Genomic DNA, 11,271 nt, shown 5'->3' with positions numbered 1-11,271 from the left:
TTATTTTGTTAAATATTTCTCAATTATATTGCAATTTGAATCAAGACATATGCAGGAATTTTGGGGACTGCATGTGGCTTATAGACCATACTATTAAACACTTCTGCTCTAACCTTTCAAGATAGTTTTCCCTCTCAGCTTTATGTCATCTGCTAATTTGATCCTTTATACAAATTATTGATAAAAATGTTATACAGCATATGACTAAGCCTAGGTAGTTGAGGTTCTCTTCTGGAAACCTTTGCTACATTGACATTGTAACTATTGACATCAACTCTTCTTCTGTACTAATCTAAATAGCTCTGAATCTATCTGTATTATCAGACCACAAAATACATTCTCAAAAGCTTTGATAAAATTTGGAAATACTGTATGACTATTCATTAACTATATCAAAAAAAGAAAATGAAACTAAATTGGACAAAGCTTTGTATTAATAAAATCATACTATCTTTTTATAATTATTGCTTCCTATTCAAGATGTTCACCAATTAACTATTTGATAATCTTTTTGAGAATTTAAACATACATAGGCAAACATATATAGATATAGGTGTATACACTATTTTCTCTTTCAGTTTTTGAAAATCAAATATTTGCCTTTTTCATTCTTTTGGTATCGCTCTTGTTTCCCATATTTCTTTAAATATTAACAATCAGAACTCCATAATTACACTTTCTAATTCTTTCAATAGCAAAGAATCTAGTTCATTTGAATTATGTGACTTGAATTCATCAAGGATAACTAGGTGATTTTTATTGTCATCTTATTCATTGTGGGTATCTACTTGTTATTAATCATTTTGTTTCTTCTTTTTTTTGGGGGGTGCAATGTATAATCTTTTTGACAGAGAAAACAGGAGAAAAACAAAGAGTTGTAGCTTTGCCTTCTCTCTTTTGTCACTTATTATTGCAGCACCCACTCTAAGAAGTGTTATTTTCCATCTTCTATCATCACTTTCCTCCCAATATAGCTTAAAAAAACAAAACAAATCTTTATCTTCTTAGCTTCCCTTGCCAACCTTAGTTTATTTTGAGCTTTAGCACTCCTGTTGTCACTTTATCTGACTGTATCAACCTTCCTTTTTTCCTAATAAGTTCAACTAAGATCCAATGTTCCTAGTTCACTTGTCCATAATGATCTATCTGGTAAGTTGTAAAGACTATAGGTCATCTAATTCTCAGTAAAGTACTTTTATCATTAAATTGTTCTATTCCCTGTCTCCTGAAGGACAATAAACTCAAGAGAAGATCTGAAATTAGAATATAATATCATTTAAGCCTGGTGAAGTATTAAGAACTATTTGGGCAAATCACTTAATTTCTCTCTGAATCTCAGGCTCTTCCTTTATGAAATGATGGGTGGTGAGCAATCTCTTCCAGATCAAATTTTTATTATCTTAAATCCCTAGGAATGTCCATTTATATAGAATTCTGCCTATAGAGTAAGGCATAGCCATACCTGGGAAATATTTTGCAGAAAAACAGAAATAGGCATTTTTTTTTATTGCTCCATCTATCTAATAATGTAGATTGTAATTCTAGACCAGGAGTCATGGATTATGTAAGTAGTCTTCCTTACCATCTCTGAAGGTTGAATGGCTAGCAAAGGAGAATGCAGCTTATTATTTAATGATTCCTTTCTCTTATTATATCACCAAGCCAATTTCCTGTCCACCATTACTCTAGTGACTGGTTTTATGATACCACAAAACTAATTCATTACATCCTGCTTACTTATATAATATGTATCTCCATTGCCTTGTGAATTACCCTCAGCTTTAATACCTTGGAGACCATGATTTTTCATGATTTTTAGCTATCTAACAACACATGTTGGTATTTAAAAATGGGGGGAAATGGGCCTTTTTTTTAACCTGATGAATATCTTTTATTAATGTCTTTTCACATTTATACTTATAGTGCTATGCTCATGGGAACAAGAGCTTTGTGTTGGGCTGCTAGTTCTTTCCTCAGGGATGAATAAAGATGTGAAGTGAAGCATAGGGATAGCATCAAATCAGAGTTCAGTATCACTTTTCTTTTATTCCACAGCACATCATCACTTTTTCCCTGTTAACCTGAGACTCTTTAAAAATGGATAATGTTCAGTTGTCCAAAAGCTCTTTTGCATCTCATAAATTTGAGTGAGTGCTCTAGGGGAAATTTACAGGGTTAGAGAAGATGCTGTGGAATCTTAAAAATTGTACATATTGGCCTTCTCCACTACATATTTATCTTTTAATGTCTTTAAAATGATTTCTACATATTAAATACAGTGGGTCCTTTTCACAGTTTTGGCTTATCCTTTTCCAAATTGTAATCCAGAGCTTGAACATAGTGGGACAACTGAGATTTTGTCCCAAAAAATAGGGTGCATTAACAATTTTTGGATTTGTACAGCAGGTACAAATAATTGAGCTTAGCTTTCATTTAGCAAGAATAATTGGTTAAAATAGGAAAATATTGTTATAGTAGAGGACACAATCTTCTCCTATTTACCATAGTACTGGTTGCTACACCTCATATACACTCTTCCATGACCTGGCTCCATCATCATTTCTGACTCTGGTGGGGTGGACTTCTTAATATTAGTATCTTCTCCCTCAAGTTCTCTCTCTTTTGTTTCTCTTTCATGGTGGTTGGATGTGGAGAGAGAATCTTATGTCTTTGTTCACTCTGTCCCCACATAGTTTTATCTTTGAATATTGATTTGAGGGTGATTTTTCCTGCTTTTTATGATGGGACATATTTTCTGGTGTTTGTTGAAGCCTTAGAATATATAGCTTTAGTGCTTGCTTCAGAACCACATACACTAAAATTGGAGTGAACAGAAAAGATTAGCATAGCTCCTGCACAAGGATGACATGCAAATTTGTGAAGCATTCAATTTTTAAAAATAAAAAAAAAAAGAAAAATCTAGTTTTAGATATTCCTGCTATTACAATTCAAGACCAAGTGCCTAATTAACCCTGCTTTATGTACCCCAAATGTTTTTCTGTATTTGACAATGCCACACAACTAACCCTGATAATTTTTCGCTCTATATTTTCTCTGTATGCTTTTTATAAATTTGCTCTTTGAGATCAGGGACAATACTTTGCAATTTACCCTACTCAAAATTTTTAGAAGGTAATACAGTGTTCAAATATTTGATTGTAAAGCAGGCTTCTTCTGGCTGAAAGGAGAAAATTTCATGGCTTCAGTTTGGTAGGCAGAATTTTAAAGATTTGGCAATATGGTGAGATGTCATTTATAAAATGTGATTGGGAGACTAGCAGAGACCTTGCTAATTGGACTTCCATAAGAAGAGTATCAGGCTACTTGAAGTCAGATGGAGCAAAGGCCTCTATCATAGGACAACTGTATCCTGTAAAGGACTTGGATCCAAATGAACAAAACATATTGAAATATTAATTTGGTCCAAATAGCAGGATATAGTATAAGATACACAGAATCACAGAAATATGTTTGTAAAAGCAAAGAGATCTTAGAGATCATCTTTCCTGTGCCATTATTTATAAATGAACAAACTAGGGCAGAAAAGGTCAATTAATTTTCTAATAGTCATACATCTAGTTAGTTGCCTAGACAGACAGACATAGTCCAGAATTCTTTTTGTCTTATCTTATTCTCTTCTTTTTAAGATAAGCTTTCTTGGACAATTTACCTCAATTCTCTAGATCTCAATTTCCTCATCTTCAAAATGAATGGATCATGATTCCCTATGATCCTAAATCATAAAGGAGAGGCAATGTTGAGCACACAATTATACCTACTCATTCTGGATTGAACTGAGAACCTTCCCTAACACAACGGAGCTAATCACACATAAGAAAGATCACATGGTATCTCAGATAAAATTACAGTGGAAAAATAAGGGGTTTGGATGGCTGGAGGAAGGGAGGGTCTATGAAAAGACAACAAAACACTACTGATAAAGGCAGAGTACATTATGATTTCTAGTGCCTTGACTTTTTATCGTAAAAATTCAACCACTGTCTTGTCTCTCTTCAACTTCACTTTCATTTTACTTGATTTCCACCTGTGATTTCCGCTCTACTCTTACTTTACTTATTTACTAAGGTACCAGCCTGGAAGTTTAAACTCAGTGACTTTACACTATGACCTGCTGAGCTGATTCTCCAAGCCTATGAAGCTTCTGCCATACAATTTCTCAGTTCCTGTTTCTTGGCTTCTAGACATCACTGAAGTAAATTATGAAATCGAAGTAATTTCATTTTTACAATACATGACACATCAGTTTTCCAAACCTTCCCACTTATCATGCTATTTCTTCAGTCTAGAATAATCTCCTTTCTTTTCTTTACCTACTGAATGTTTATCTTGTACTCTTCTATTCTTCCTGCTCAATAATGACCTTTTCCTCTTATCAGTCCTCATATATGTACAGTGTGTCACTCTAATATATCATGTATTGTAATAACTGGTGCATGTGTAATATTTTTGAATATCATCTTCCTAAGGGCAAAGACTGTGTGTTACCTCACTTTTATATCTCAAGCATTGTTAGGACAATACTTTGTACCCAGTAGACAATATTTGTGGTTGTTAGGGCAGTTCTGCATCCTGAAGATACACATAGGCACCTACAAAACCACATCCAATACTTTTCAGTTTTATTGTTTCTAAGGGTTTCTTTCAGAAGCAGCTTCTAGAAATTCTCTTATTTCCCTGCTGGAACAACATTAACATTTAAATTTGAAAAACGTGGCTAGAATTTGACTCCTACTTTTTACAATTCAATTCCTTCAAACTATGGACAGAACACTGAATTAAAGCTCAGTGGAGACATTTAAGTTCCCCAATGAAGCTGCTGAAATATTTAAATGTTGGGCAACAGCTCTTAGAAGCCTTTCATCTGAAATTTCCCTGCATTGACTCTTATTTCAATCTTTAACTCCTGGTGTAGTGGGTTTGTGGCCAGAGATGCTAGCTGGCTGATGAGGACTGAATATAACCTATTCAGACATTTAAAATTCACTTTCAACTTTTTATCAGAAAAAAACCACCTCCCGTTCTTGTTTTTCTCAGGGTAATAATAATCAGTTTTCACAGGGAAACAGTCCTTAATCTTCCTGGGTATAAATGTTTTCCATGTTTCCTGCTCACATGCTCAGTTCTCAGTCTTTTTTCTTTTTCCTTTTTGATTATTGCAACATTCAACATTCCTAACATGAGGAATCAGAAACTATCAGCTGAATGAAAACTTATACACGAGGGAAGAATACAACGTAAAAAGGTGTTCAATTAAGGGAAAAGAGTAGTTTAAATGTATATTAAAGAGAAAAAAATGTTTCTTTTGTAATGAGGGAAAATCACCATTTGGTGAAAAAGTAAGGCAGGTGGAGCTGCTTATCATCCATGAACTCCTCTCTGCAAGTATCTGGGGAATTCCTTCTTCCCTCCCTTAATGGGAACAGAGATTGCCTACTAACTCACTCCTTTTCTGAAGTGGGACTTCCTTTTCTGAAGTGAGACTTCCTTTTCAGATTCTATTCATGCAATCTTTCATGAGAAAGGAAAAAAAAAAAAAAAGCTACCCAACTCAGTTCATTCACTGACTTCAGTATCAATATGGTCTCTATCCATTGGCAATATCTTTTCTGGACTAGTTCTCTCTCAAATAAACTTTTAACGCCCCCCCCCTCCCATTATACCTCCTCTTTTCTCTTCTTCCAGTACAATTCCTTTTCTACCCCTAGTTTCTATTTTATATCATTGCAATAAAGTCAAATTAAACCTATATTTTTAAAGTATACCTCTAACAAAGATAAGTTTCCCATATAGCAATGTAAACATTTCATACTTTAAAAAATACATATTTATTTCTTACCTTTATATCTTTTATGTTTCTCTTGAGTTATGAATTTGAGGATCAAATTTTCTGTTCAGCTCTGATTTTTTTCATCAAAAACAATGGGAAATCCCCTATTTCATTGAATGTCCATCTTTTCCTCTGAGAGATAATGTTTAGTTTTGCTGAGCAGTTGATTCTTGGCTGTAGTCCAAGCTCCTTTGCCTTCCTTAATATCATATTCCAGGCCTTTTCAATCCTTTAAAAACTGCTAGATCTCGGATAATCCTTATTGTGGCTCCTTGAGATTTGTTTCTTTCTGGCTGCTTGCAATATTTTTTTCTTTGCTCTGACAGTTCATTTTATGAACTCTTTTAGGGGATGGTTTGTGGATTCTTTCAATGGCTAGTTTACCCTTTGTTTCTAGGACATCAGAGAAGTTTTTCCTTGATGACTTCTTGAAAGATGCTGTCTAGATTTTTTTTTCATTGTGGTTTTCAGGTAGTCTAATACTTTTTAGATTTTCTATCCTGAATCTATTTTCCAGATTATTTGTTTTTCTGATGAGGTATTTTATATTTTCTTCTATTTTTTTCATTTTTTGGTTTTGTTTGACTGATTTTTGATGTCTCATTTAGTCATTCACTTCCATTTGTTAAATTCTAATTTTTAGTAAATTATTTGCTTCAGTTAGATTTTTTACCTCCTTTTAAATTTGGCCAATTTAACTTTTAAGTGATTTTTTTCTCATTTAATTAATTCTATTTTTAGGGAGGTGTTCTCATTTTCCATTTCACAATACTATTTTTAAGGGGTTGTTTTCTTTTTTCATTTTGCTAAATCTATTTTTAAGGAGTGACTTTCTTCACACAATTTATATATTTCCTTTTCCAAAACTCTAATTTCTTTTCCCAATTTTTCTTCTAATTCTTTTTTTTTTTTTTTTTTTTTTTTTTTTTTTTTTTTTTTTTGCTGAGACAATTTGGGGTTAAATGACTTGCCCCAGTCATACAGCTAGGAAGTGTTAAGTGTTCTAAGGCCACATTTGAACTTAGGTCATCCAGACTTCAGGCACTGTCTAGCTATCCCCTTCTAACTCTTTTAAGATCCTTTTTGATTTCTTCCAAAAGACTCTTTTGAGTTGGAGATCAATTCACATTACCCTTTTAGGCTTCATCTGGAGATATGTTGCCCTCAGTGTTTTCAGGGTTTGAAGTCTGTTCTTCCCTGTCTCCACAATAGCTAACTATATATATATATAATTTTTTTTTTTTGGCTCATTTTTAAAGGTTGAGATCTGTTCTTAAGGCAAATGGAAAATTGTCTCAAACTTTCTCTATAGATGACAGTGGCTTCTTGTTGCCCTGGGGCCAGTGCTGTTGGCTTTGTTCTGGTGCTGGGTGGGTGTTGCCAAGTCCCACTTGTTAAGATGGGATTCAGGGGTTCACTATCTGCCTTCTATAGTTGTGTTGGAGATCTCACAGCTACTCTGCTGATCCACTGACTTCTGAACCAGGACAAAATAGTCAATGCTGCTGTATTTTGGCTAAGAGCCTTTCACTAGATTTCTCTAGTGCATGGAGGCCTCTCGGCCTTGAGTCTCCCTGTGCTGGGCCTCTGCACTCCTATATGATTGAGACAGACCTTTCCTGAAGTTCTTCCAAAATATTTTCTGTTGGAAATTTGTTATACTCCAAATATTTGTGAGTTCTGTCACTTCAAAACCCATTAAGAAGCTTGATCTGGTATTGATTCTGAGGAAAGCCAGGAAGAATGCAAGGAAAGACCTGTCCACTCTCCACCATCTTGGCTGCGTCCCCCACTTAAAAACATTATGTTTTTGAATCACTTGCCAACTTGGATCAGATCCTTAATAATTTAGGTTTCCTTGCTTTTAAATTTATCTTTTGCAATTTTCTATATGCATTCAAGTACAAAGGAATGATATTGATTCAATATCTCTTTTGTATTGAATAATTTCAAAGTATAATAAAAAAGTGACATTCAAATGAAAAAGATAACAATTCTAAATGCCAATATAGGCTTTCTCTGTCAGCATGGTGTTTTCTTACTTCTGGTCTCTTTTTACTTTTTTTCACCCTCCATTTAGCCCCCAAGTGATTTTCCTAAAACACTGATTTTTATTGCAACCTTATTTATTTATTTATTTATTTATTCATTTATTTACTTACTTACTTACTTACTTATTTATTTATTTATTTATTTATTTATTTATTTATTTATCTATTTATCTATTTATTTATTCATTTATTCATTCATTCATTCATTCATTTATTTATTTATTTATTTATTTATTTATTTATTTATTTATTTATTTGTTTGTTTGTTTGTTTATCTATCTATCTATCCATCTATTTATTTATTTATTTATTTATTTATTTATTTATTTATTTATTTATTTATTATTCAAACTATAGACATAGATAGTTTTCAACATTCACCCTTGAACACTGTGTCCCAGTTTTTTTTCTCTCACCATTCCCCCCATCCCTCCCCAAGACAGCAAGCAATCCAATATATGTTAAACATATGCAATTCTTCTATCCATGTTTCCACATTTATTGTGCTGCACAATAAAAATCAGATCAAAAAAGAAAAAAAATGAGAGAAACCAAAAAGCAAGCAAACAATAACAAAAAAGGTGAAAATACTATGTTGTGAACCATATTCAGTACCTTCAGTCCTCTCTTTGGATGTAGATGGCTCTGCATTACAAGCCCATTTGAAATTGGCCTGAATCACCTCACTGTTGAAAAGAACCATTTCCATCAGAATTAATCATCGGATAATTTTGTTGTTGCTGTGTACAATGTTCTCTTAGTTCTACTCACTTCACTTAGCATCAGTTCATGTCAGTCCTTCCAGGGCTCTTGGAAATCATCCTGCTGATCATTTCTTATATTACAATAATATTCCATAACATTGATATGCCAAATTTTTTTTTAGCCATTCTCCAATTGATGGGCATATACTCATTTTTCCATTCCTTGCCACTACTAAAAAGACTGCTACAAACATTTTTATACATGTGGGCCCTTTACCCTTTTATGATTTTTTTGGAATATAAATCCAGTACAGATATGGCTGGATCAAAGGTATGCACACTTTAATAATTGTAGTTACATTTAAATGCTAGTGGCTTCATATTGCCTCCAAGATCAAATACAAAATCCTTTGTTTGGAGTTTAATGCCCTTTATAACCTAATTGTCCGTTATGTTTCCAGTCTTCTTAGGCCTTACACCTTCCCAAGTATTGGCCAAGTATACTCCAGTGACAATAGCTGCCTGGCCATTACTGTAATTGAGACATTCCATCTTTCAGCTTTGGGCCATTTTTATGGTGATTCATTGTGCTTGCAATGGTCTCCCTCCTTAACTCCCCCTACTGATTTCTTGGCTTCTTTTAAGACCCAACTAAAATCTTTGGTAAATCATCTAATTCCTTTCTGCTTCAGTTTTCCCTTCTATAAGAAAGGAGAATAATGATAGACAATGGAAGTATGGTTGTTATGTTATTCAAATAAGATAATAATTGCAAAGCACTTAGTTAAGTAGCTCCTTACTAAATGCCATTTTAGCTATTGTGATTATTATCATAGCATAAGGTTTGTAGAATATGATCACAATTGTCAGATATCTGTAAATAAAGTATGAGTAACTTCCTTATGATACTCCTTTATGAAATAAAGCTGTCATTTCAGGACACCATGGTGGAATGTTATAGAGAAAAAAAAAGAAGCTTAATGGGAATTCAGTAGGGCTATAACAACATTACACCAAATGCCCCCTTGTGAACCTTTGTAACTATGATACATCAATACAAAACATTCTTCTGGATTTAAGTAGATCTTTTGGCAATTAGTTGGCCTTCTGGGATACTAATCAAATTAAAAATGACAGTGCCAGTCCCCTTTTAAGATTATAAGATCTGAAATTAGGGGCTAAAGATTGCCCTTTTCCCTGTATTCCACATCCTCCTTGATGCTCAAAGAATCTGACTGGCAAGGATGTGTTGGGACCAATTAGTACTACCCATACCTGAACAAGAATCCCTTCTACAATATTAATGATAAGTGGTCTTCCAGCTTCTATTGAGTATAAATTTTTAATATTATTTTATTTCTCCCAATTAAATGTCAAGAAAAAATTTAGCATTCATTTTTATAAGATTTTAAGTTCTAAATTTTTCTCCCTCTCCTTTCGCAAAATGGCAGGCAATCTGATATAGATTATACATATGTTATCATGTAAAACATTTCCATATTAGTCATAGCTGTGAAAGAAGAAACAGATCAAAAGGGTAAAAAGAATAAAGTCAGTGAAAAAAATGTGCTCCAATCTGCATTCTGAGTCCATCAGTTATTTACCTGATTGTGGATAGTGTTTTGCTTTGTAAGTCCTTGTATCATCATGTTGCTGAGAAGAGCTGTCTATCATAGTTGATCAATGTTACTGTCACTGTGTACAATGTTCTCTTAGTTCTATTGACTTCAGTCACCATTAATTCATGTAAATATTTTCAGGGTTTTTTTGGATCTGCCTGTTTATCGTTTTTGTTGCATTATATTCCATCCATATACCACAGCTTGCTCAACCACTCCTCAATTGATGGGCATGCTCTCATTTTCCAATATTTTGCTACCACAAAGAGGAATGCCATAAATATTTTTGTATATATAGATCTTTTTTTCTCCTTTTTATGTTTTCTGTGATAAACTTAATAGCAACATTGCTGGCACAAGTGGTATGTACATTTTGGTTGCCCTTTGGGTTTAGTTCCAAATTGCTCTCCAGAATGGTTGCATCAGCTCATAACTCCATCAACAGTATATCACTGTTTCAATTTTCCCACATCTTCTCCCACCTTTATAATTTTTCCTTTTTGTAATATTAGCCTATTTGATAGGTATGAAGTGGTACTTCAGCATTGTTTAAATGTGCATTTCTCTAATCAAAATTGATTTAGAGTATTTCATCTGCTTTTATATAGCTTTGGTTTCTGCATCTGAAAACTGCCTGTTTCTATCCTTTAACTAATTTATCATTTTGGGGAATGACTTGTATTCTTATAATAAATTTAACTCCTCCTATTTCCTGTCAGGTAAGATTGATTTCTGTATTCAACTTATTGTGTATATTATTTCCTTTTTGAACCAATACTGATGAGTGTAAGGTTCAAGTGATGTCCATTGCCCATCCTCTTTTGAGGTGGCCCTCTTTATATGAAATAATTTATCTCATTCTACCTCTCCCTTCCTTCTATACCCTATATATTCCTCTCTCCTTAATTATTTTTTGTCATTCCCTCAAATTCACCTTACATGTGAATCCTCTATGTAAATTCCTTATAGCTATATCACTAGTAGTGAAGATGATCATGGATGCAGTGGGTAACCTTGAACTTTTTAAGTTAAGCCTTAGACTTAGTTAA

General features: G+C 33.4%; 1 non-coding gene across 1 annotated transcript; it reads left to right on the top strand.

The window, feature by feature from the left end:
- The first annotated feature begins 2,791 nt into the window (after nt 1-2,791).
- LOC141552288 (U6 spliceosomal RNA) lies at nt 2,792-2,897 on the top strand. The gene has a single exon (XR_012485095.1). It is a non-coding gene; the product is annotated as a U6 spliceosomal RNA (small nuclear RNA).
- Nucleotides 2,898-11,271: the final 8,374 nt, after the last annotated feature.

The sequence above is a fragment of the Sminthopsis crassicaudata genome, chromosome 1, assembly GCF_048593235.1.
Source record: "Sminthopsis crassicaudata isolate SCR6 chromosome 1, ASM4859323v1, whole genome shotgun sequence".
Lineage (NCBI taxonomy): Eukaryota > Metazoa > Chordata > Mammalia > Dasyuromorphia > Dasyuridae > Sminthopsis > Sminthopsis crassicaudata.
Note: the sequence above shows the minus strand (reverse complement) of the source record. Positions and strands in the feature narration are given on the sequence as shown.